At 41.5% G+C, this 27915-nt stretch overlaps 1 protein-coding gene across 6 annotated transcripts in view; it reads right to left on the bottom strand.

Moving 5' to 3' along the window:
• Nucleotides 1-27094, bottom strand: part of PTPN13 (protein tyrosine phosphatase non-receptor type 13) — a 289441-nt gene extending 262347 nt beyond the window's left edge. For all 6 annotated transcript variants that reach the window (XM_068233487.1, XM_068233483.1, XM_068233482.1 and 3 more), the window contains exon 1: nucleotides 26655-27094. The gene's annotated coding sequence lies outside the window, so the exon portion shown is untranslated. The remainder of the gene's footprint in view (nucleotides 1-26654) is intronic.
• Nucleotides 27095-27915: the final 821 nt, after the last annotated feature.

Below are 27915 nucleotides of genomic sequence, written 5' to 3' on the forward strand. Positions count from 1 at the left end.
AAATAAACTAAAAATGCACATTTGTAAGTTACTCGATTAAACTTTAAATTAAGGCTGACTGAACAGGACTAGAAGGTCATTGTTAAACTTTTGCATGCAAAAGCTCAAACATATGCAGCCAAACTGAATTATGTGGAAGAAAATGTGAACGTTATACCGGTCTATAAAATGCATATCAAAAACAGACCAACATTAGATTAGAAGAAAACTTGGAACTTAATTAAAATCTCTTAAATAAATATGCCCGTGTTCCTCAACATTTAAAAGTTGGCTGAGTTCTACAGAGCTTTATATTGCATTGAGCAGTACAAAGCTGAAAACATGCAGATCAATCTTTGATCGTGTTCCGGCTGAAATCTTATTAAATATTGTGTTGTACAGGTGATAATGCAGGTAAGCTCTCTATAAGAGTAATTCTGTTCTTTTATCTGGTAAGCCAGACATCATTCAGTATGTGGGCTGCCTCAGAAGCAATCTAAACAATTAAAAAGGAACTTGATGAACATAACATATGATTTTTTTTTACAATATTTTAGAAACTACTGTATTTTGTCAGTTTTGCACACCGTAAAGTCTTTCCTGTTCAGTAAGCTAACACCTATTCAGTAGGAGACCTTGGGCAAGACTCCCCAACACTGCTACTGCCTATAGAGTGCACCCTAGTGGCTGAAGCTCTGGTGCTTTGAGTCCACCAGGAGAAAAGTGCAATATAAATGTTCTGTGTCTTTCCTCACCCCGAATTACTGTACATTCTTAAATTTATCGCAGATGGCGACATCTTTACTGCTGGAAAGTTGCATCACTGCAGAATGTGTGTTTGCTGTTGTTCAAAAGTGAGCAAATGCAACACCTAGGCCCACATGAAAATCACTTTTTCTTCACCTGGGAGATCATTTTTATTTTATTTAAACAGATACATACAGGGTGCATTTCTTTCCTTCTGTCCTGTGCAAGAGTCCAGGTCCACTTTAAAATAACGTTTTATAACTTTGCAATTAAAACAAGTACCAAAAAGTAGGTGAAGAGGTATTAGCTAAATAATTTTGTGTATTTTATTGCCTGCTGGTGTGCCTTAAAGGGAATTCTATTGTCAACGTGTGAAAATATTACCTAGGAGAAAACTCAGGAGAAGATGTTAACTGCATACGGGCCCTGGACTTTCAGAGTGTACTGGCATTTTGACATCATAGCCTAGGCAAAACATAACTGGGAGGGTCGGGGGAGATACCAGCATACAGAAATATATAGATATGTGTTTTTGATGCTGGAACGAGGATAATTTATGTAAACTTGGGTATCCTGAATAACGTATTACATTCTTGTATATGTTGTTATGGTGCCTCTTTAAGTGAGAACATCAGATATGTACTTCTGTGATCAAAAGTTGTCTTAACAGCTTCCCCTTTACAAATTACAGCTCTTCACAAGGTAAATAAATAGGAGCTGAACAAGTTTTCTGCACCTCTTCTTATTTGTAGCTCACACCGCAGCGTTGCTAAAACAGTAGATCTCTGGAGAGTACTACACAGGGATCCAATACTCTGTTTACTTAAAGATCCTGGCGTTACTAATGGCAAACAGCCACATAACTTGCATGTGATAAACTAAAGCTTGACAACACACTTGCTTCTAAACTATCAGGTGCACATAAACACCACATTCATCATTTTTTTCTCAGTAAGGAAGATTTCAAAGCTGTGTTTCACAGAGAAGGTCGATCCGTGAAGTAAATGCTGCAAGTCAAGCTATTCCCCTAACAAAATGCAGTACTGTACTTCTGTTAACCACAGTCAAAGCAGTTAAACCCTTGGGCAACTCAAGAAGTATTCCATCACTGCAGAACACCAAACAATGTCAACCACACATGATTAGAATGTTCCTGCCCAGTCAAACTAACAAATGCAGAGTATTCACATGCTGAATGTATACAGGAATGTAAATAAGTACAGAGATCAAGGGTATAGGTTAGTGTAGTTGGCAGATGGTCACACAAATGGTCTTCTTGAAAGCATCCAATTAATTTTTGAATGCAGGGCTGTAAAGCAGTTGATGAAACCCCATAACTCCCTGAAGACTTAACGTTATCCGATGTGCTACAGAATATAAATTAGCCTAGAATATAACATGTGAAGATATCTGGAATTACAGTGCTGCCCATAATTATTCATACCCCTGGCAAATTTTGACTTAAAGTTACTTTTATTCAACCAACAAGTAATTTTTGGATGGGAAATTACATAGGTGTCTCCCAAAAGATAAGAATGTACAAGAGGCATTATTTTTTGGGGGAAAAAAATTCTCAGCTTTTATTTACATTTGAGCAAAAAGTGTCCAGTCCAAAATTATTCATACCCTTCTCAATAATAAATAGAAGAGCCTTTATTGGCCATTACAGCAATCAAATTCTTTCTACAATTCCAAGACCAGCTTTTCACAGATATTTTTGCCCATTCATCTTTAGCAATGAGCTACAAATCTTTCAGGTTAAAGGGTCTTCTTGCCATGACCCTGATCTTTGGCTCCCTCCACAGTTTCCAAATTGTATATTTATTCAAGTCAGGACTCCAAAATGTTAATGTTGTTGTCTGCTAACCATTTCTTCATCACTTTTGCTGTGTGTTTTGGGTCATTGTCAAGCTGAAATATCCACTTGTGCCCAAGGCCAAGTTTCTCTGCAGACTGCCTGATGTCTTTGAGAATCCTCACGTATAGCTGTTTTTTCATGGTGCCGTTTACTGTGATTAGGTTCCCTGGGTCCATTGGCTGAAAAACACACCCAAAACATTAAGGTTCCCACCACGTTTGACTGTGGGGATGCTGTTCTTTGGGTTGAAGGCTTCTCCTTTTTGAAATAAACATCATTGTGACCAAACAATTCAATTTTTGTTTCATCTGTCCATAACACAAAAGACCAGAAGTCTCTTTCTTTGTCCAGATGAGCATTTGCAAAGGTCAAGCAAGCTTTTGTGCGCCTTATCTGGAGAAGTGCCGTCCTCCTTTTTCTGCATCTGTGGAACCCAGCCGTGTCTGTTGGATTGTCTGCCTTGAGACATTGTCACCAGCAGAGCCCATATTCACCAGGATGGTCTTGGTGGTGATCCTTGGATTCTTTTTCACCTCTCTCACTATGCTCCTTACCAGCACAGGTGTTACTTTTGGCTTCCGACTACGTCCTCTGAGATTTTCCACAGTGCGGAACATGCTGCGGTTTCTCACCAGTTGAGTTGATTAAAACAACTGTTCTCAATTATTCAGGGTAATAAGGATGATTTAGAACATCTTGGACTATTTGGAATGGTATAGAACTTTGGATTTTCCCCCAGTTTGTGACAATGTGTAAAGCTGAGAATTTTTTTTTCCACAATAATGCCTCTTGTACATAGTCTTATCTTTGGGGAGACACCTATGTCATTTCCCATCCAAAAATTACTTGCTGGTTGAATACAAGTAACTAAGTCAAAATTTGCCAGATGTATGAATAATTATGGGCAGCACTGTATTCATCTCGACATAAAATACTTGACATGACCACATGACTAAGTCATTTTTTCCCTCCAATGTAGAGTTGATGTAGGTCATGTGGCCAGATGGCGCTATGGCTACACATCTATACCAGAAAGTACAGGAGGATAAAATAAAATAGATCACTGCCCTACTATTTTGGGATGGCTCAACCAAACACAAATGCAGATTCTACAATCAGCCAAGTGATGGCTAATGAAAATTTACAGCTATTCCTGATTACGCTTATGGTGCCTATTAATGGCACAATTTTCATTGAAAAGTACTGTGGAGATTATTTAGTTAGAAAGAAAAGATCGTATTTTATCCACCTACACCATTAAAGTGGTCTTAAAGCCAGCATTTCTACTTTGCTGTAAAAGATTCCTCACAGCTTGAAAGCTACTATCCCAGAAAAAAATTCTAGCAGAACATCACTAAAATGATTAGGGGCCGTTCACATTACAAACGCGGACGGCCATGTATGCGGAACGCAACGCATGCGAACGCACGCCATCCGCGTTTGTATGCGTTGCGTGGCTGATCCCATCACTGAAAAGTGAATGGGACAGCCGCACGTTTTTGCAAAAAATGCGTGCAGCATGCGTTCCCGGACCGTACTGGTCCGGAACGCATGCAGTGTGAACATCAGACAGTGCACTCTATGCACTGTCTGATGTCGTGCTTGTCTGCCTCCTGCACGCGTTTCCAAAACGCGGCTGGAAACGCGTGCAGTGTGAACGGGCCCTAAACAAAGTGCTTTCTCCTGCTATTCAGCTTCACACCCGCATCCAAACTTCAGATAAAAGTATCTTTTTTACTTGTTAAACAAAAATGTATCAACACTGGAATGTAAACAAACACTCTCTGAGAAACTGTCTATGCTTCAGGCACACACAGTGTTCAGAATAGCTCATTAGAAGATTTTAATATATAATTAAAAAAAAAAAAAAAAACAGTTATAATAGAAAAAGAATAAAATGCAATGCCGCTTTCAGGGCAAGAAAAACTACACTTTGGAAATTTGTAATTTGGAAACAGACAATATTAGGTGTGCACAAAAGCAAATATGATAATTGTATGAGTAATAAAAAGTAGGTAAAAACATTTTTATTGAATGTTAAGTCAGGGTTTCAGCCCACTTTAAAAGAATCCAACTGGCATCGTATTTATGGAATCAACTTACAATCGTATCTATGGAAAAATCTGCCGTGATGATCGACCATTTTATTTAACCTCCTTAGCGGTAACCCCGTGCTGGACACAGGGTAAGCCGCCGGAGGGTGCCGCTCAGGCCCTGCTGGGCCGATTTTCATAATTTTTTTTTTTGCTAGATGCAGCTAGCACTTTGCTAGCTGCGCCAGCACCCCCATCGCCGCCGCCGCGCGCCCGATTGCCGCTATCCGGTGCGCCGCGTGGCCCCCCCCCCCCAGACCCCTGCGCTGCCTGGCCAATCAGTGCCAGGCAGCGCCAAGGGGTGGATCGGGTCTCCCAATGACGTCCCGACGTCGCTGACGTCATCTCGCCCCGTCGCCATGGCGACGGGGGAAGCCCTCCAGGAAATCCCGTTCTTTGAACGGGATTTCCTGATCCGGCGGGGCTGGGGGGATGCCGCTGAGCAGCGGCTATCATGTAGCGAGCCCTGGGCTTGCTACATGATTTAAAAAAAAAAAAAAAAAAAAAAATTTAAAAAAAACTGCTGCGCTGCCCCCTGGCGGTATTTTTCATACCGCCAAGAGGGGTAAGGAAATGAGTGATGATACAATTGTTCAGGATTGATTGCTCACACCAGATTTTCCATTTCAAATAATGCCATCTGAAACTCATCTAACATCCGAAGGATCCAGAGGCTTCTCCCTCCCAAATTAAATACCCCCAGGGGCTCTTTTTTTTTTTTCTTACGGATGCTCTTTAACATTACTTTCCTTTCCAGAGATAAAATAAAAAAAAATCAATATTTGAGTATTTCTTAATAAAGAACTGAGTATTTAATGGGGTGTACTGATTTTTTCACACACACTTTTTTTAAAATTAAAACTCCCTCTTGATTGAATGTCAGGGGGAATTATTGCTTTATAGAAACATTTAACATTCAGATAAATGCATAACAATATAAATAAGATAGAAGAACAATGAGGATAATAAAACTAGAGTAAAATGTGACAGGATGCAGTAAACATGTGCAGAGGCTCAAATAGATTAACAGTATTTTGGAATGACTACAGAAATACTGCCACTAGAATTAATTTCCCCTTGATGGGCACCAGATTCAAGCGGACGTGTATTCAATAATTTTGCCCAAAGCAATAATTATACCAACACTGCATTACCCAACACAGAATACTATCAACTGTGAAACACTCTGGTGATAGACATACTGTAACATTTACCAACATGTCAGTTTTGGCTGCTTTACTCTTGGCCACTGAAGTCCTTTTGAGGCAATACATGTTGTAGCACTGTGAAAACCACAACATTTTGTCAGGCAGTTGAACTGCTCGTGTGCTCTGCAGTCTAGGAAGAGATATTGTACAGCATTGTGCTATGCTGTACATGTCTGCATACTATATCATTTGTGTCAAGGAGAGGACACGAAAACATGCAAAACAGACACAAACTACAACTTGTTTTTAGGACAAGTGTAAACATCCGTGCTTGTGGCTAGAAATACAGTATAATCGCCTCAGTTACATCTCTCAAACAGGTAGCCCTTAAGACACACCGGGCCATATGCAATTCACTTTTTCACCTGAGTTTTCTCCTAGGAGATAATTTTTCATCTTCAATTTCAAATAACTTTTTAGCACTTTGCAATGGAAAAATACCAAAAAGTAGGTCAAAAATTACTATAAAAATTATTTTGAGTATTAGTTAGCTTGCTGGGGGCTTAAAAGGGGTTTTATTTTAAGTTGTAAAAATCACCTTGGTGAAAACTCAGGTGAAAAAGGGAATTGCATATGGCCCACCATGAGAAAAACAGATGTGCATCTTCTGTCTACCTGAATCTAAGCTGCTTATTTGAGATACTGGTAAAAGACCTGGCCTATAGATATACTCACATCAACACTGTCTAAGGGAACACATATGTTGTGTAGACCCTAAAGGCTTGTATGTGTATTATTATCAAATTCTACAAAAGTGATAAAAAAAAAAAAAAATAAATAAAAAGGACTACATCTCCCAGCTAGGAGCATGCACTGCTGCTGCAAACAGTTGCAGCTGTGGGTTCTATCTGAGGAAACCGGCACAGCACATAAAGGCTCCCTGCACACTGCATGCGATTCCGATTCTTAATCGGTTTTTACATCAAATTCCGATTTTTAATCGTTACTGCATGCTGCGTTTTTTCCTCCGTTTTTCTGTTGATTGCATTCAGGGAAAATGGGAATTGCAAATCGGAAATGGAATCGCAAAACGGATTTGCAGGGAGCCAAAGACTGGTTTTAAGGGAGCAGGCCCCCCGTAGGCAATTAACGTTAGTCACCCCAAAGGCCACACCTGCGCAGTTACAGAGCCACTCTTATAAAAGAGTGGCCTCGGCTTTATGCGCAGGCACATCTGTACTCGAGCAGGTGCAGTACAGCCGCGCTTGTACACAGCGAGGAGTGCAGTCACACAAATATATCCACCAGGCTGTTGGATTTATTCCAGGGTTCCACCAACGGCAACAGTGGGGTCCAGGAATACGTGTAAAGTCTCTGCAGAATCCAGAGCCTTCCTTCTTCTTAGGCAAGTACCTTTTTTTGTTTTTTTATACAGCCTCAGGTACACGTTAAGGATTTGGTACAGTACAAGTTTTTTTCTTTGATGCTGTCAGATATTGAAATATACACAATGAATACAAATCCACAAGGGAGCGCCTAGGAAGTTTTATCTTCCTTTCGCACTTGCCTCTTTGGGCTTAGCTCTAATAAAGGGCCTTGTGTTACTGTATTCCTTCTGGCCCCATACTATGACCTTCTGATCTTATTTATGGTGTTCCCATCTCAACAATACTAATACTGTTAACTGGGAAATAATAGATACTATTCAGTGCGGTTATAAGGATTAGTGCCTTAAAGAACTCATGTTTATACAATTTATTTACCAGAATATATACCAAATCTGCACTAAATAAATACAGCAGTTAGCTCTGTGTTACATTCACAGCAATAAAAACTTCCACCAAATGTCCCGATTTACAAGATATTTGTACAGCATATTTCACTGTATTTCTCAGCTAGATTTACCTTGTTAATTTGGAAGAATGCAGGACTGCGGCATTGAGAATAGTGAAAAGCAGACAGGAATAGGATAATGGAAAACGCATGGAGTGGAAAATGTATCTAGAAAACATTTGGAATTGATCTTTCCCATAAAATGAAAGGCTAAAAAAATTCAACCTTGGTTAAGTTTATGCTTCTCCATGAAAATAAGAATGTTCAAGCACACTGTGCATAATTGCCAAAGGCAACTGCAGCCACTACCCAAGAGGATGACTGGCACTCATTGACCCCTTCTGAATTTTCCCATTCATTAACATGAAAACATGAACAGTTACACAGCCTGAAAATACTGAAAGGGCTGATCCAGCACTTTTGTATTTCCTTTAATGTGGCACAATAGTCCTGTCAAAGTGCATATACAATACAGTAGAGTCTTGGTTATCTGGCACCAACGGGGATTGGCTGATGTCAGATCAGTGTGCCTGGTTGTTTGGTTGCTTGAGATTGAATGTTACCATCTTTCCCCAAATATAAGACACTGTCTTATGTTATTTTGCGGGGAGAAATATGTGCTAGGGCATAGTTCCCCAACCCTGTCCTCAAGGCCAAACAACAGTACATGTTTTGCGGGCAACCAAAAACATACACAGGTGGGGTAATTAGTGTCTCAGCAGAGCTCCTTAAAGAGACTCCGTAACAAAAATTGCATCCTGTTTATCATCCTACAAGTTCCAAAAGCTAATTCTAATGTGTTTTGGCTTACTACAGCACTTTCTACTATAACAGTCTCTGTAATAAATCAATGTATCTTTCCCCTGTCAGACTTGTCGGCCTGTGTCTGGAAGGCTGCCAAGTTCTTCAGTGTTGTGGTTCTGTGATGAATCTCCCCCCTCCAGGCACCTCTCTGCACACTGCCTGTGTGTTATTAGATTATGGCAGATTCTCTCTTCTCTCTTATCTTTTACAAGCTGGATAAATCGTCCTCTGAGCTAGCTGGGCTTTCACATACTGAGGATTACAGACAAGGGCAAAGCTGTTTGCAAGAAGAAAAGAGCAGCCTGAAACTTCAGTGCATGAGAGATGCAGGGGGAAAGAAACACACAATGATCTCTTGAGATACAAAAGGAAAGGTGTATACAGCCTGCTTGTGTATGGATGTATTTTCTATGTATTTTCTATAACCTACTTCCTGTTTTGGTGGCCATTTTGTTTGTTTATAAACAAACTTTTTAAAACTGTTTTTAACCACTTTTAATGCGGCGGGGAGCGGCGAAATTGTGACAGAGGGTAATAGGAGATGTCCCCTAACGCACTGGTATGTTTACTTTTGTGCGATTTTAACAATACAGATTCTCTTTAACTCCCTCTGTGCATTTCCACAAAACATATACTGTTGGTGGGCCTTGAGGACAGGGATGGGGAACACTGTGCTAGGGCTTATTTTCGGGGGAGAAGGGGCTTAATCTTTGGAGAGGGGTAGACACTAAGGGCTTGATTCACAAAGCCGTGCAAACTGTTTAGCACGGGTGTGCCAAACAGTTAGCACGTGAAGTGCCATTCGCGGACTTTTGCCACGATTAGCGGCAAATTGCGCGCACAAAAGTCTGATCAGGCGAATCGCGGCACTTTGCGCGTGCAAAAGTCTGTGAACGGCACTTCAAGTGCTAACTGTTTGGCACACCCGTGCTAAACAGTTTGCACGGCTTTGTGAATCAAGCCCTTTGTGTATGGGGAGGTGTGAGGTCTCTTACCGCACCTCCCTTGCGGCTATATCCCCCTCCGTTCTAAGTAACTTCTCCGATGTCAGCGGTGGCATAATATTCCAGCTGTGAGGGCGCCCTTTGTCCCTCACGCTGACACTACGCCGTACGCTTTGCCGGCTCTGCGCAGGCGCTCCCCTCTTGTCATAACCTTGTGTGCCTGGAATGCATCAGCCAGGATCATGATTATGATCACTCTATGATCGAATCTGATCAGAGAGGGATCATATGGCTGCCTTTACTGCAAACAGATTGTGAATAACGTGTCCCTGCTCTCTCTGCTGTCTTCTTCTCCGCACTGGGCTCCGAGTCCAGCTGGCTTCACTGAACTTCCTGTCCGGGGAACAGTAGAGGGCGCTCTACTGTTTAAACTTCCTGCCGGGACAGGAAGTTCAGTGAAGCCAGCCGGACTCGGAGGCCAGCGCCGAGAAGAAGAAAGCAGAGAGAGCGGGGACAAGCGCCGGCGGAACAGGTAATGTATTGCAGCTAGCGTCGGTCATCGGGCATTCGAACGCCGCTATCAACGCACTCCCGACCTGCCGGTGATCGAGCAAAATCTTCTGCATAGACGGTTTGACGGGAACGATTGATTTCGGACGGAAATTGATCATTCTGTCAGCGTTTGCGCAACGATTTCACAGCAGATTCGATCACGGTGATCGAATCTGCTGTATATTGGCAGGAAAATCGTTCGGTGTATGGGCCCCTTTAGGCATCTGTGAATCGCTGTGGTAAATCCGGCTTTCACTGACACTGCTTGCAACTTCTAGAAGTCAGCTGTAGTTTCAAACCCCTTAGAATTCAATGTTCTATGCTTTTCAACTAAACTGCAGTGATTGTAAATACCTTCAATTGCTTTCTGCAAACATGTAGGAGGTTGGAGGATGTTGATTGCAGGTGTTTGAGAAGCTGTTAACAGCACTTAACCATCTGCATGAACCAAGCTTGAGGCAGAGATCACACTTAAAGAGAACCTGAACTGAAAATAAAAAGTCAAAAATAACCATACACAGGTCATACCTACCTCCTGTGTAGTCTACTCCTCAATCTCTTTCTCCTCTCCTGCGTCCCATTTGTCCTCCGTGATCAATGGAATTCTCTGTCCTCCATTTTAAAAATGTCCATTACCCCATAACAGCTTTCTGGTCAGTACACTGTTAAACTGTAATATCACCCACTCGAGCCATAGGGAAACATGGACATTACCTTGCACATTCAGTTGTAACTGACAGCAGCTGATATATAACCGACAGCAACTGGTATATTTCAGTTCTGACAAAATATTGTCAGAACTGGAAGGGATTACTGCAAGAAAATTGTGAGTTTCTCAGAGGAACTGATGGTGAGGTTAGTATGTAATATTCATTTGCAGCTACATCATGTGTTTATTTTAAATAATTTTACTCGCTACAGGTTCCCTTTAAAGAGGAACTCCAGTGAAAATAATGTCATTTTTACAATAATTATGTATAAATAATTTAGTCAGTGTTTGCCCATTGTAAAATCTTTCCTCTCCCTGATTTACATTCAGACATTTATCACATGGTGACATTTTTACTGCTGGCAGGTGATGTAGCTGCTGCTTGCTGTTTTGGCAGTTGGAAACAGCTGTAAACAGCTATTTCCCACAACGCAACAGGGTTCACAGACAGGAAACTGCCAGGACCATGGTCCTCACAGTTTCTTGTGGGAGGGGTTTCACCATAATATCAGCCATACAAAGCTCCCTGATGGTCTGTGAAAAGGAATATATTTCTCATGTAAACGGGTGTATCAGCTACTGATTGGGATGAAGTTCAATTCTTGGTCACGGTTTCTCTTTAAAGGTGCCCACTAATGATGCAATCTTTTTTGTACAACCTTACCACTTCTCAGTAATATGAGGGACTACCTAAACTATTCATTCAAAGTATTTTCACCATCAAGATTGTATCATTAGTGGGAACCTTAAGAGAACATGCAGCTTTCTCAATGGGCTGGTTCATATTTACTGCAGTTTCTGCATGCAGGAATAAACACCCTACTATATGCATTACTTTTCCCACGTGCTGCACGCATTTCCCCTTGACAATCATGACCATGGATTTTAAAACGTAGATTAATGTGCATGGTGTAGAGGAAAATGACGATTGCAATTCCCACATGAACTAACTGTGAACCCTCCCTGATGCGAGAATCAGCCAGGCTCCCTTCTATTGTGGTTTGTGTGGTCATTTAAGAACAGCATCCAGAATCAAAAATCACACCTTCCTGCTCCTGTAGCCCACGGTGACTATAGTGTGCATATAGCCTATACTGTATGTTGAGTAACTTGTTAACAGAACATGTATGTGATAATGTAAACATCTTTCATATGTCCATGCAGGTCGTACAGCACGAGTGGTGTGTTGAAGCTGACCGCAGTGCACATATCGTATACAAGCCCTAAATAATATGAAGGAAATGTACTTGCAGCACAACATAAAATGGGACTGAACTTGCAACACATGGTTCTAAACAAACTTAAAATTTTATCAAACGTTCTCATAGGAAATAAAAGTGAGGCATTTTGCTTCCTTATTTATTTCCGTATTACTTGTCCCACGCCACACAATTCAGAACATTTAACAATGCAGTATCTTCTTCATACTACATAAGATTTAAAAGCATAATACGGTATTTAACATTGTGACAAGATGGCATAAAGGGAAACTTTTTCACATTTGTGAATACAGCAATGACTAATTGTGGTGGGTGTGTGGTAAAGGAGTTCAGACGCAGCCTCAAAGATCAGCAAAAAAGGAAGTTCCAGTATACAGAAAAATCACACATGACTAAAAAGGTGTGGGTGATTTATAACAATTAGTGACCAACAAGATATAATGCAGTTAGTGTTGCAGCACATTTTTATGCTTCCCATTTGGTATCGGTTGAAAAGAGCGCCTGAGCTGCCTGTATGAAAAGGGCGCCACCATAGACATCAATGTTATTTCTGGAAATATGGGTTGTAGAAAAGGGCGCCCGATTTTTGATATAGGCTACAAGCGGGTTCCCCTTTGTAGCCCATATTTTTTCGGCTACAAGGTTTTCGGCTACAGTAGGGTGCACCTTTGTAGCCCATATTATTGCCTTTTTTTGTAGCCGAAGTTTTTATATGGGCTACAAGTGCTGGAAGCCGAATTATTTCATCCCTCCACTATCCATGGCGGCCTGGAGGGGGAATAGTAATTAACACATCCCAGAGTTTTTTTGTAGCCGAAGTTCTTATATGGACTACACCAGGCGCCTTTTTTTTGTAGCCGAAGTTTTCATATGGGCTACACCAGGCGCCTTTTTTTTTTTGTAGCCGAAGTTTTTATATGGGCTACACCAGGCGCCTTTTTTTGTAGCCGAAGTTTTTATATGGGCTACACCAGGCGCCTTTTTTTGTAGCCGAAGTTTTTATATGGGCTACACCAGGCGCCTTTTTTTTTTGTAGCCTTTTTTGTAGCCGAAGTTTTCATATGGGCTACACCAGGCGCCTTTTTTTGTAGCCGAAGTTTTTATATGGGCTACACCAGGCGCCTTTTTTTGTAGCCGAAGTTGGTATATATGGGCTCCACCAGGCGCCCTTTTTTACAGGCGCCCTTTTCATATAAACCCTCCCATTTACCTACAGACAGATTTTTAGTGCCCAAGTCAAGCACAGCATCTAAAGGTGGCCACTAACGGTCCAATTTCTAGCGAAACATCGTTCGAGCGATCAGAAATTCTGATCGGATTGGTTGTAAATCTCCATTAGTGGACACGATCGATTATGAAGGAGTGAAAAAAAATGTCACCTGAATAAATTTTCGTTGAACCAAAATTTAGATTTTCTTGTTGGTTGTGATAGATAGGAAGCAAAGATTGGTTCGTTGATGATGGTATAGTGAATGATGTATTGCAATATTTCACTTCCGATCAGAATTTCTGATCGCTCAAACGATTTTTCCCTAGAAATTGGACAGTTAGTGGCCAGCTTAAGCACAGACAGGAAGTCATTGGTTACAAAAGGCCAAGTAGCACATTTCTACTGAGCTGATTTCTGAAGGTGACTTCTACTAAAAGTTAGCTGCCAACAGAGAAATTGCAGGAGACATACATTTTGAAAGAATTTTGTATGAGGCCCTGTTCACAGTGCATTCAGTTGTATTGCAGAATAATTCTGCATATTAACTCACTGCCTATATCATTCTAGGGGCCTGTTCATAGTACTGCGGTGTAACTGATCTCATTATTCTAACTGCATGCAGGCTTTGTATTAAAGCCTATGTCCAGTCTACATTGCAGTTTACAGTCAACGCCTGCATTATGCAACTGACCACTGTGAACCTAGCCTCAAGATTTTGATTACATAGGTAATTAACCGCCATGGAAAAACTTAAGTGAGGAAGCTCACTACAGGTTAGATACATAGCTAAGTAGATGGAAGGCTGTGGATACCATACAGCCTTCCTGGTTCTCAGTCCATCATATCCTTCCTGTGGCATCCCCCATTGAAGTTATGCAACTGACCACGTATTTGGTATTCCTTGGCATGCGGCATGAATGTGCTTGTCTTTGGAAGTACTCGAGGACGCAAGAACTTTCCAAGGCTGCCTGAGGAGTGAAGAAAAGCTATTCGACCTAGCAGGACAAATAACTTCAAGGGAGGGTGGTGCATGAATGACGGGAGATGGATCCACAACTGTCGAGTTTCCTCACTCCAGGTTTCCTTTAATTGTTTGAGTGCTTATATTAAAGCAGGGATGTGTATTAAAGGAAACCTTAAAATGGGCAATTACTTAACTGGGGCCATCAATCTGTGCTGGTCCGTATAGCCGCTGTACCCCTCTGAACAGCTTATGCGTGGCCCTGTGCCGCACACATCCTCCTCCTTGCTCCCCTGGTCAGGAAACCTTTGCTCTCAGCTGGGCAGTGGCCAGATGAGCCGCCCGGCTTACAGAAGGGAATTGTGGAGGAACGGCGTAGCCCTGTATCATGGATAGGGAGCAGGAGGACTTCAGGGTGCTGGAAGAAGCCTCAGGCCAACTGGCCAATATTTTCAGTTAAATCTCCCTTTAAAGAGAAACCGTAACCAAGAATTAACTTCATCCTAGTCAGTAGCAGATACCCCCTTTCCCATGAAAAATCTTTACCTTTTCTCAAATGGATCATCAGGGGGCTCTGTATGGCTAATATTGTGGTGAAACCCCTCCCACAGTTTGTCAGGACCATGGTCCTAACAGTTTCCTGTCTGTGAACCCTGTTGCATTGTGGGAAATAACAGCTGTTTACAGCTGTTTCCAACAGCCAAAAAAGCAAGCAGCTTCTCCTTCCAGCAGTAAAAATGTCCCCATATGATAAATGTCAAAATTTAAATCAGGGAGAAGAAAGATTTTATAACAGGTAAACACTGACTAAATCATTTTTAGATAATTATTGTAAAAACAAAACACTTTTTATTACATTATTTTCACTGGAGTTCCTCTTTAAATAACATAAAATAAGGCTCTGACCAATAATGCTTCTATTACTGATCTTTTTTCTGCTCCTCCGACTTACAACATTATCTACTTCTTCTGCTGAGTAGTGTTGATGTAATCAAATTCGACCCAAATACATGAGTTTGTTTTAATTCTGGAAATTCTGCCAATATTCAGGTCTGCAAGTTCTGGTGGTAGACGTAGGCTCTCACACAATGGCATGGTTCACCGTTCAGTGACTGGGAGAAAAGGGGAAACTGATCGCTATCTTGCTAGTGACAGGTGTCCCGTTTGGTGCCTGTAGATCACCTGAAATTTGGCCAAACCCATCACTTTGATTGAGTGAGACATGGTAGTGAGTAAACGGTGGTGCTAGATAGTAGCCGCTGTGAAGTAGTAGTGTAGTGGAATGGAGTTGAAGAGGAACTCCAGTGACATATAGTAGAAAGTTAATTTTACGCAGTAAATTTAGGACATTTAACGTTAATTATCCAGGTTTCAACATCAGAAACACTTCCTGTATCTATATATATTGCTGTATATTGGTATCGTATGTAACCTCACCCTCCCAGTGATGCTTACTATGAAGAATTCTTCTCCCAGTGCATACTTAGGCTTGGAACCCACTAGCAGTACATTACTAAGCCATTTCTGAGCACGTGATTTGATAAGCTCTTGCTAATGTAATGCTATGGGTGTGATCCCACCTGAGCGAGGTGATTTTATAAAAATCCCCCATAGCATTGCATTAGCAAGCGCTTTTCAAATCTCTAGCGCTTAGAAAAGGCTGCTAGTGGGTTTGAGCCCTTAGAGACCAAGTGGCATTTCAAATCACTTCAGAACACACAACAGAAAAACATTCTGCAGTGATGTACCTTGCCACCTGTGATACATTTTAGAATGTAAATCAAGGCGAGGAAAAATTTTTCTTTTAGGGCCCGTTTCCACTTGAGAGAATAAGCAGTGTTTCCATGCATTTGAGTCACACATGGAGACACTGCCTACTCCAGCAATAGCATGCCATCCTAGTTGCATGCTGATGGAATTCTGGACAGCACGCATCAGTTTTTCCTTTGACACATTTGAATTCCTATAGAAATGCATGGCATGGCTACAGGAATCCGGATGTGTACTCACATCTCTGCAAGTGTTGGCTGGAGCAAGACGCACGTCAGCTCAGTGGAAACCAGTCCTAAGTACTGTCAATGGAGAAGGTTGCTACTACTAATTATCCTTGAAGGACTACGGCTTGGTTCACACATATATCTCTACATTTCTGGTTTAGTACTGCCCTGTCAGTTATACATCAGTTTTCTATCAGTTGTACTTGACTGGACCAGAAATGTAAACCTTTTATGTGTGAACACACCCAGGTGCTCCACCCTGCTAATTTTGGTGAGCACCCGGCTGTCATCAGCTCACCTCCTACTATGCTATAAGCAGTGTCGGACCGGCCCTGCATTACCCCATCAATTTCCCACCCAGCTACTTTTCCTGCCACCCGGCTTGACAAAAATTCTGGGGAGAACACTGACACCCATAGAAATACTTACAAAGCTGATAGGACCAGACGAGATATGTACAGATTTATGTGTGAACACATCCATAGAAACACACAAAACCGATGCAAACTGTAAAAAACTGACAGGACTGGACACCTTTTCATGTGTGAACCAAGCCTACTTGTATTTTCACTGTTGTGGGGACTGAGGACACATTCAGGATTTACTTCTCCAGCAAGGTGTCCATAGCTTCAGGAAAGGGACTCTTCATACCTTGACAGATTGTGAAGCACTAAATTGAGTGTAGTAACCATTTGTCAACAAACAAAAATACCTTGTAAAGACTGTGTAATATGGTCACAGCTATGTGGCAATTTTCACAGCCAAGTCATGGTAAGGCCTGGGACCCACTAGAGCACTTTCAGCGATCAATGCTTTCCAGGAATTGCCAGCAATTCCAAAAGAGCTGTGCTAAGAGTGAATGGCCATGATCACACAGTAACCACGGTAATTTGCCAAAAATCACAACCACCCTGCATGCAGCATTTTCAGAGCAATAAGGGAAAGCAGAGCCCAAAATCACTTTCCCTGAAATCTATACATATTATAAACATATATTGTTTTACCACTTTGCACCACTCGATAGCCATCAGAATTACAATTGTAAATGTAACAAGGTACGTATACATATCAATCAAATGTGAATACCATAAAAGAAGAAGTAGTAGTAGTAGTAGTAGTAGTCTTACAAAAATACTTAGGCCCCGTTTCCACTATCGCGGTTTCCGCCGCGATTCCGCAGTTTCCCCGCACATGAATCGCACGGGGAAACTCTGCCATAGGGGATAACGGCGCCGTGGCCGAATCGCTTGCGGGAGCGATTCGGCCGAAACCCCCCACAGAATTCGCGGCGGAGGCTGCGAATCCCATAGCCGTGCATGGCACGGCTCATGGGATTCGCCTGCGATCCCGCCCACCCGCTCAGTGCCGGCGTGCGTCTGCGAGACACGCCGCACTAGTGGAAACGAGCCCTTAGTGTCTCCAGTGATTTCTTCTGACCTTCCAGTAGCTCCTAGCGGCTTTACGGCATCCATGCATGGCTCCCGGCATGTCACGTGACCAGATGTGAGTCAGGTGACACACCAGGAGCAGAGCATGGAGAGCGCCGGAAAGCCGATGGAAGCTACAGAAATGTTGTAAGACATCGCTGGAGGCTCGGTATTTATTTATTGCTGCACGAACGACAAGCAGCATTTCGATCAATACTTTCCAACATGTCCGATCTGCTTCTGTTCGAGAAAGTGAATGATTTTGAGCTTGGGATCGGTCGCAGGAAATCAGTAAGCTTTTTTTTTTTTTTTTTTTTATGCCCAATCTAATCCATTTTCTCGATCAGAAATAAAATCTGAATTGAAAATTGTAGGGTATGTGCCAGACCTTAAAGCCTGCCCAAGCCATAATCTATAGCTAATCTATTAAAAGTTCTATGCATACATGCCTACCTAAAGGCTGTGCTTATACGGAGTGGTGCACTGGCCAGCCGCCTGCAGCGAGCACGAGTATACAAGCAGACGTATGGGTAATGCTCTCAAGTGGCAGCAACACAGGCTTCAATAAACTGGGTAGGACACACACAACAGGGATAGAGGAGGCACCGGCTGGGACTAGGGATAACTTAGAATGCAGTCATTATTTAGGATATCCACTTTTAGGGTAATTATCACGGTTTCAGCATCAGAAACACTATATATTGCAGTATGTTGGTATGTGGCCCCACCCTCCCAGTGATGTCACAGCCTAGGCTGTTAAGCTATGTGGAATTCTCCTCCCAGAGCATTCTGGGAGGCCAGGCATTATTTTCACTTGCTTGGGAATTCTCAGAAACAAACATGCCGTAGAGATCACCTGACAGGACTAAAGATGTCGCTGCCTGTGATAAATTTCAGAATGTAAATCAGGGTGACAAAAGATTTTATAATAGGCAAACAGACTACACTTATAAATGGATATTGTAAAAAGAAAAAAAAAAAAAAAGGATTAATTTTTACAGTCACTAGCACCCAACTGACAACGTAAGCTATACAGAAGCCAGACATTACTGGTTATGTTCACATACCATAAGAATAGTACAAAATGATGAAAATGAAAGGCAGACGTCGACGTCTCTTCTGTTTTTATGAGCCTTGCCTGGCCTCTCAGTCAACCACAAACTTTGCACTCATTCCTCATTGTCATGAACTGCAGCTCCATTCTACACTTTAGCTCACAAAGGCACTGCATTCCAGTCTGCTGGTAATCTGATTAAATTGTGCCACTGTACAATCTAAAAGGATCTGTGACCAGGAGTAAAACAACGACAGACCATTAGGGCTCATTCACCCTAGGTGAGTTGCAGTGAGTTTTAACGCACTGCACATAGTGTGCGTTTTATAAGGGAACATGAAAGTCCATTTACACTACAACAGTGAGTTGCTGTTCAGTGCATTTCGACTTGTCCAGAGTTAAAACTCATGGAAATGCATGGAAATATAAAGCAACTCACAAACCCATTGTTTGTTACTATACAGAATTTAGTTAAAGTTGCTATTTAAAGCAGGAAGGACAGTCTTACTATCCCAGGGGGAAAAAAACACATATATAAGTAGATAAATACTTGTTCTACTTACATAACATATGTATTGTACTGTCCACATTTTGCTTTCAATGAACTTTAGGCAGTAAAAGAGAAAACTGTTCCAGGCACTTTCCATCCCTCTGACCGAAGCCAATCCTGATGTCATTTCCTCCCTTACTCTTTTTTTCTCTCCTAGAAACTGCACTGTCATATCTAGCTTGATTTGTAAAGATGTGGGCACAGCATAGATCGTCTTTCAGCAACTCACTGAACTGCCCTCAGCCAGTGAGGAGCAGGAATGTGGGAGGGTTGATGAAAAACTTCCTTGTCATTGCCAATGTACCAAATAGAGGCAGGCTGACTGAGAAAAAATGTATTGCAGCAGAAACATTTCTGATTAGATTAAAGAGCTTGCAATGCAGTGTAAGGTTGCAGGCTGCATAATAAACACAGAGCAGTGGGTAAATGGAATTTGATTTTATGGCTGACAATCCCACTTTAAGAATAAGGAAGGAGGGTTTCGCAGGTTCCCACAGAATTACAAAGCTTTTCTGACTGTTCATATGAAGTAGGAGCTGCTTTTACTATTAGCAGTTTGGGGGTTGTAGTAAAGTTAAATATCATGAGACAATTAATATACCCCTTCTCAGTATCTCAGGGACTAACAACTGGCTTTTGGATCAGTTCGTGTTTCAACAGTATTTGTTCAACTTTGGTCCTTTTTCACATGGATGACTGAACTATGCGCTTGCTGCACAATTCATCCGCTGATATCCCAGAGATCTACGTGCCAACCAGTTTCTACATAATGCAACCCAATGGCAGCATCTGTATCTACAGTGGGATGCAAAAGTTTGGGCAACCTTGTTAATCGTCATGATTTTCCTGTATAAATCGTTGCTTGTTACGATAAAAAATGTCAGTTAAATATATCATATAGGAGACACACACACAGTGATATTTGAGCAGTGAAATGAAGTTTATTGGATTTCCAGAAAGTGTGCAATAATTGTTTAAACAAAATTAGGCAGGTGCATAAATTTGGGCACTATTGGCATTGTATTGATTCCAAAACCTGTAGAACTAATTATTGGAACTCAAATTGGCTTGGTAAGCTCAGTGACCCCTGACCTAATTACACAGGTGAATCCAATGAGAAAGATTATTTAAGGGAGTCAATTGTAAGTTTCCCTCTTCTTTTAATTTTATCTGAAGAGTAGCAACATAGGGGTCGCAAAACAACTCTCAAATGACCTGAAGACAAAGATTGTTCACCATCATGGTTTAGGGGAAGGATACAGAAAGCTGTCTGAGAGATTTCAGCTGTCTGTTTCCACAGTTAGGAACATATTGAGGAAATGGAAGACCACAGGCTCAGTTCAAGTTAAGGCTCCAAGTGGCAGACAAAGAAAAATCTCGGATAGACAGAAGCGACGAATGGTGAGAACAGTCAAGAGTCAACCCACAGACCTGCACCAAAGATCTACAACATCATCTTGCTGCAGATGGCATCACTGTGCATCAACCATTTGGTGCACATTACTCAAGGAGGTGCTGTATGTGAGAGTGATGCAGAGGAAGCCCACAGCACAAACAGAACCGCTTGAGGTATGCTAAGGCACATTTGGACAAGCCAGCATCATTTTCGAATAAGGTGCTGTGAACTGATGAAACTAAAATCGAGTTATTTGGGCATAACAAGGGGCGTTATGCATGGAGGAAAAAGAACACAGCATTCCAAAAAAAAAAAAACACCTGCTACCTACAGTAAAATATGGTGGTGGTTCCATCATGCAGGGACTGGGAATCTTGTCAAATTTGAGGGACACATGGATTCCACTCAGTATCAGCAGATTCTAGAGACCAATATCCAGGAATCACTGACAAAGCTGAAGCTGCACAGGGGCTGGATCTTTCAACAAGACAACGACCCTAAACACTGCTCAAAACCGACTAAGGCATTCATGCAGAGGAACAAGTACAACTTTCTGGAATGGCTATCTCAGTCCCCAGACCTGAATATAATTGAAAATCTGTGGTGTGAGTTAAAGAGAGCTGTCCATGCTCGGAAGCCATCAAACCTGAACGAACTAGAAATGTTTTGTAACGAGAAATGGTCCAAAATAACTTCAACCAGAATCCAGACTCTCATTGGAACCTACAGGAAGCGTTTAGAGGCTGTAAATTTCTGCAAAAGGAGGATCTACTAAATATTGATTTTATTTTTTGTGGTGCCCACATTTATGCACTTGCCTATTTTTGTTTAAACAATTATTGCCCACTTTCTGTAAATCTAATAAACATTTCACTTCTCAAATATCACTGTGTTTGTCTCCTATATAATATATTTCACTGACATTTTTTATCGCAACAACCAACGATTTATACAGGAAAATCATGACGATTAACAAGGTTGCCCAAACTTTCGCATCCCACTGTACAAGTGTGTCATCTGTTGAAAAACAGTGCAATTACTCTGCAGCAGATATCCTCATTGAAACCTGCTGCGAATGCGCCCACAAGTAACCGTGGAGCTCTGACCGGGGCATGTGAACTTTTATTCAGATCGTCTGTGCTGTGAATAATTACTGCCATAGCCAAAAGCAGCAATCACTGATGAGAAGTTGAAAAAAAGAGTCAAGCAGTTTACCCGGTTCAGCACCGCAGTCCGAAAATCTCATGCATCCGAGCAACGTTCACCTCCCTTTCATTCGCCTATAACTTTATTGCTACTTATCACAATGAATTGATCTATATCTTGTTTTTTCCGCCACTAATTAGGCTTTCTTTGGGTAGTACATTTTGCTAAGAATTATTTTTTTCTAAATCTATTTTAACAGGAAGATTAAGAAAGAAATGAAAAAAATTCATTATTTCTCAGTTTTTGGCCATTATAGTTTGAAATTAATATATGCTACCGTAATTAAAAGTCATGTATTTTATTTGCCCATCTGTCCCGGTTATTACATCGTTTAAACGATGTCCCTATCACAATTTATGGTGCCGATATTTCATTTAGAAATAAAGGTGCATTTTTTCAATTTGCGTCCATCACTATTTATAAGCTTATAATTTTAAATAATATAATAACATATTCTGTTGACATGCATGTTTAAAAAGTTCAGACCCTTGGGTAACTATTTATGTTGTTTTTTTATTGTATTTTTTATTTTATTTTTTAAAAAAAATGTGTATGTGGGTAATTTTTAGTGTGGGAGGGAAACTGCTAATTTTAAATGTAAAATAATATTTTTTATTAAAAATGTATGTTGGTGCAGTTTACTATTTGGCCACAAGATGGCCACAGTGAAAAAAGTCCTGGATGCGAACGATCTCACATCCAGGAACTAAAATGCTGGGGAGAAGTTTCCTGGGGGCAGAAATACGCTCTCTGGAGAGAAAGCGTCGGTATTTCTGCGGGGAAGTTAGATCGGTGAATGGGAATTATATTCCCATTCACTGATCAGGGGGCTAGAGGCGGGCAGCGGGAGCATGCCCGATCGCGCGCACCAGCCTGCGGCAGCAGCGCCTATCTGGACGAGCAAGCTCGTCCAGATAGGCCGAACTGGTTACAAAACAAAAAAAAAAAAAAAAAAAAAAAAAGGTTTAAATAATTTTATTATTTATTGTCATGCAAAGTGTAAACAATAATAATTAAGTACTTTACTACCTGTAGCAATCAGATGCGATTGTTAGGGCTACAGTTCAGGGACCCAATGCTGTATAGATGCATTGCTATGCTGTTGCCTAGTGATCTATCTGTACTGCACTGGGGTCCCCAAACTGTGCACCCTAAGGATCGCATGCAATCGCTACAGACGAACAGGCTGGGGATAATGGTGTGCTATACGTCCAACTTGTAAGGAAATATGGCATGTATGGTGATGTTTTAATCCGGTAAAATGGCAAGCAAATGATTTTCATTGGGTGTTATAATGGTTTCTCCCGACAAGGTGATGTTTGTGACTGCCAGGCAATGGAGTGATTGTGTGGTGCCGTTTTCCATGTGAAACTGAGGCACACAAGTGCATCTATCTCATCAGCCCTGACATCCAATCCTGTCACATGGCTCGCTCTTTCCCATGCCTATTGCTGCATTCATGTGTAGTAGTTTCACCTAGGCAACACCATTACGTGTGATGCCTGGGCCTGAGTCGTCAGCATGCTGTGTCACATTATTGTCCAGCCAGTGGTGTGTGAAGAGGCTGAGTATGCTGAAGACAAAGTCACCCTCTACAGTGCTCTCTTTCTACATTTCCTCCAACTTTTCTCTACAACCTGTATCATTTCCAGTAGTGTTCAGTAGTCTACAGCACTGAAACTTGTCATTAGCATAAAAGAAGAAGTCCCAGTCATATTCTTTACTGAACTTATTCTTTGTTATTGTGAGATGCTAAACTTGCAAAGGAGTTGCTAGTCTATCCACAAACAATTCTAGGATTTAGGCCTGGAACTCACTAGAGCGCATTTTTGAGAGTTTATGGAGCTCTTTAAATCTCTAGCGATTTCCCTAAATGCTCAGTGAATGTAAATAACTGTAACAATTTACACAGTAGCGACACCCAATGTTCCAAAATGATTGATTCCTTTTAGAAAATAATCGATTCCTACTATACACTGCACATCAATTTCCAATAAATTCCAGCAGGGCATCTATTGAAAAAAAAAAAAAAAAAAAAAAAAAAAAAAAATAGATCAAACTGCAGAGTTGCACTGTTCGAAGGCCATCAATCTGCCAATGCTCTTGCTCCGCCCCGAGCACTATGCACAGATTGTGTAGGTAAGCTGTACATGAAAGTGTTAAAATTGGCCAATCAATATTGATCAGGCAGTGATTGATTACTATTCTACACTTTGTCTCAACAGATTTCAACAGAACATCAAACAAACTGCAAATGGTTTAAAGCCAGAGATTTCAGAGGCGGGGGGGAGGGAGGATTAGGTTTTTTTCACAGGCTGAGTGCTCAAGATACAGATAAGCCTGCCTCTGTGTAATGTTTACAAACAACATGGCTGCTGTCATTGTATTCATATTCTAATAAGCTGTTTGCAGCTAAATTTTAGACAAGATATATAGACAAGTTATTTGTTAGTTAGTTTTTGATCTCGGATCCGCTTTGAAGAGATTCTGTATTGAAAAAAGGGCCCCTGGGGGGTACTTACCTTGAGAGAGGGAAGCCTCTGGATCTGATTAAAGCTCCCCTCGTCCTCCTCCATCCCGCGGTGGTCTCGCTAGGCCCTTCCAAAGCGACAGCCGACAATTTGTCAAGCTGTGTCGCAAACGAAGTAGTGCCGGCAATATTTACCTTTCCCGGCTCCAGCGCAGGCACAGTAATGGCTCTCAGCTCGGATCAGGTGGAAATAGCCGATCCCGAGCCGCTCCTGCGATGGAGCCGAGAAGGTTAATATTTACATGGCCGCCATTCGATACAGGTTTTCTTTAACAGAGAAAAATCACAACCTTCAACAGAAGCAAATAACTATACGAGACTATAAAGTCTAAAATAGTCATAGTATATGCATGGTGTACTTTGCAGGGTTTTCAGTTCAACTCATCATAGAAGACTGTGTGGTGAATTATGGCATAAGCCCCGCCCCCTTGCAGCCTAGTGTTGTGGTACACTGCATCTCTAATACAGAGAGTGCCACTGCACACAGCTTCAAGGAGGCGGGGCGAAGAGACAGAAGTCGGCACACAGGGGTTCTTCAATGATGAATTAGACTAAAAACACTGCCAAAGTCATAACTTTTTAGAAGTTGCATAGCATGTCTATTTTAGATGTTATATTCACTTGTCAATTTTCCCAGCAGATTAGATCACTGCCTGCTGGTGCGCGTCTCCAGTGTCATCTCTCCATCCCCGCCAGGACATCTATACCCATGACCTGACGTTACATGACTATGTACATGCCATGGGGTTAAAGGCACACAGGCAGCGATTTCAAGCTGAAATCTATTAAACATCTGTTGGCAGTGTAGCAGTAATATTAATATAATATAACTGTATTAATGAATAATATGGTCAGTGTAGCAGTAATAGATCCTTTGCCAGTTTTAGGCGAAAGCCAACATAAGGTCCATACCACCATCTTTTTTGCGACATTGCGCGATATTGTTTCACAAAAATTAAATCATTAAATTAAAGAAGTCCGACTACCCACAATGATTGTTCTTTTTGGATGACCATCATGACAGACCATATTGCGGATGATTTCTACTATAGTCAATTTGAACGATCGTTTGATCGATCTTACGATTCTTATTCATTTTCGCATGTTGAGATTTTGAAAGATGGATCGGGGCGTTGAGAACAAGAACACACAAACTTGATGCAGATAGTGTCCTGGTTCAGATTAGAACTAGGGAACCAGTGCTACATGACGAGATCCACTATGCCACTGTGCCAAAGGCCTACCAACCAACTAGTCAAAAACAACTTGCACCAGTGTGGCTATAGTACGGAGACTTCTGATTAGTTACTACAGTATACTGTGTTTTGTTTTGATCTGGTAAATGAATAAAGGTGTGTACACACATTAAATCTTAATTGGTCAATGTTACCACTTCTAGTTAGTGTGAGGGCCAACAGATTTTGAATCCTATTAACAGATTGTGTTGGCAAGCTTTCATACACCATAAAAGTAGTAAAATTGACCAATATTGGATGTTTAGCAAGCTTAAGGATATTAGCATAAAACTTTTTAGAGGGCTCAATCAACCCCAGTCTGGATCCACAACTGTGATTGGACGGTTCAACAGTATTAAAGCAACCTGGAGTATTACAAGCTGCTACCCCATTAACTGATAGAATACAGAGAACCTAAAAATGATAACGATGTGCTTGGTCCTTCCTGTTTCTCTACCTGTCAAAATTCTTAAAGAATTTATAAAAAATACATTTCCCCAAAACACCCAAACATTACTTATCAAGGTAAAAAAAAATGTAACGACTTGTATAACAGCAAAATCACAGTTGTGATTGCCAATTATTCTTTACTATGGAAACAAATCCTTTATTAGCTACTCTCCACTTTGCCCTTGTTCACACTGGTAATATCACTAGACTCTACAAAGACAGCAAAGCTTATAAGAGACTGGACTTCAATGGTGTTGGGTGGACTGTAGAAGAAATGTTTAGAACCACATCCAGGAGCAGGCCTGCAAACACTGCAACACCTCCAGGCCACTGCTGCTGCAGCATAAGGGCAGCACAGACCTGAAAAGATGAGATTTCCCAGCCCATTATGTGCTAAGCCTGGAAGCACAGCTAGGAAGGAGCATCTGGCTTCAATCTCCTTTGCTAAGGGGCTCTGAAGGTGTTGACTGGCTGTTTTCTAGGCTCCCTCTAAATTTAACACATTTTGTGCCAGTGCTGACCAAACTGGCTATCAACTAACATGGAAAGCAAGAGATCAGGCAACATGATTTCTGTATGTATGCAATTGAAATCTGCACATTAGAAGCATGTATATGATGAGACCATAACAGAACAAGCAACAAGTGTTCCATGTTATTGGTTTATCCAAGATGGGCAGACAACTTCCATGCTACTTTATGTTGCGGTGTTTCTAGTCACATGAGGGTGATTGATGGTCAGACAGGCTTACCTGTTGCTGGGGGGTCTCCTTCAGTACATCAGTGCTCATCTGCTAAACTCCCCGCTTTGTGAAGATCCCCGCCGGTGTCAGATTACTCGCTAGAAGTTAGAGTGAGACGAGAGTAGCAGCAGCAGTAAGATATGAACACATCCAGCAGCAGGGAATGATGAGCAGCATCTCCTGGCGGGGCCTCCGCAGAGTCAGCCTGTATACACAGCACAAGGGCGCACACAACTTTCCGGATCACACAAAGTGCAGGCGCCGCTCAGAGAGGGAGACGGACCAGGCTTCTTCTACCCCAGCTTATCTCGCCTACATTCCATGTCCAGCCGCCACTCTCCCCTCTTTGTTGCGTTGCTTCTCCTCTCGAAAGTGCTCCAGTACAGAACTGGATCTTGTAACCATTGTAACAGGGACGCGCAGCCTGCCTATCACACTGCTCGGCTCTCCCTCTGACTCACTGCTCTGTCTCCCCCTCCTACTCCTCCGGCGACCCTGCGGCTCACTGCTGCCACCTACAGCTCATGCCCTAACTGGCAAACCATAGGCTGACTTTACTCATCATTTACAAGTGGGGTTCTCAAACCCCCATTTACAGGAATACCTTCTGAAAGTACTAATCCCCCTTCCTCTACCAAACACAGTATTAATATTTCTGTACATCTATAAAATTGCTTCAGAATAACTTTATTTTGAGGAAAACAAGGAAGGCCGCTGACTCCTTATGGTTTGCCTATTATTCACATACACCCTCATAGGATATACTTTTTCATCTTCTGTTTAAAATTTCAGAATTCTACAATTGAAAAAAGTACCAAAAAAGTAGGTAAAAAAAAGTACTGCATTGTCAAAGTAATTCTGCGTATTTTGTTGCTGATGACGTAAAAGGCATTTTATTGACAAGGTGTAAAAATATCACCTAGGAGAAAAGTTAGAGAAAAAAGTGAATTGAGTATGGGCCCCTTTTTTTCTCCTAAGATATCATTTTTCATCTTCTCTTTAAAATAACTTTTCAGAACTTTGAAAGTGAAAATGAACTAAAAAGTTGGTGAAAAAGTATTGTCAAAATTATTTTGTGTATTTTCTTGCTTGCTGGTGGTTCCAACGGCATTTTATTGACAAGGGCCCATATGCAATTCACTTTTTCTCTTGCGTTTTCTCATAGGAGATCATTTTTCATCTTCTTTTTATAACTTTTCAGCACTCATTATTTGGAGTATTTTCTTGCTTGTTTGTAGTTTTAGGCCTCTTTCACAGTAGGACGTTGTGG

This window comes from Hyperolius riggenbachi, chromosome 1 (genome assembly GCF_040937935.1).
Source record: "Hyperolius riggenbachi isolate aHypRig1 chromosome 1, aHypRig1.pri, whole genome shotgun sequence".
In the NCBI taxonomy this organism is placed as follows: domain Eukaryota; kingdom Metazoa; phylum Chordata; class Amphibia; order Anura; family Hyperoliidae; genus Hyperolius; species Hyperolius riggenbachi.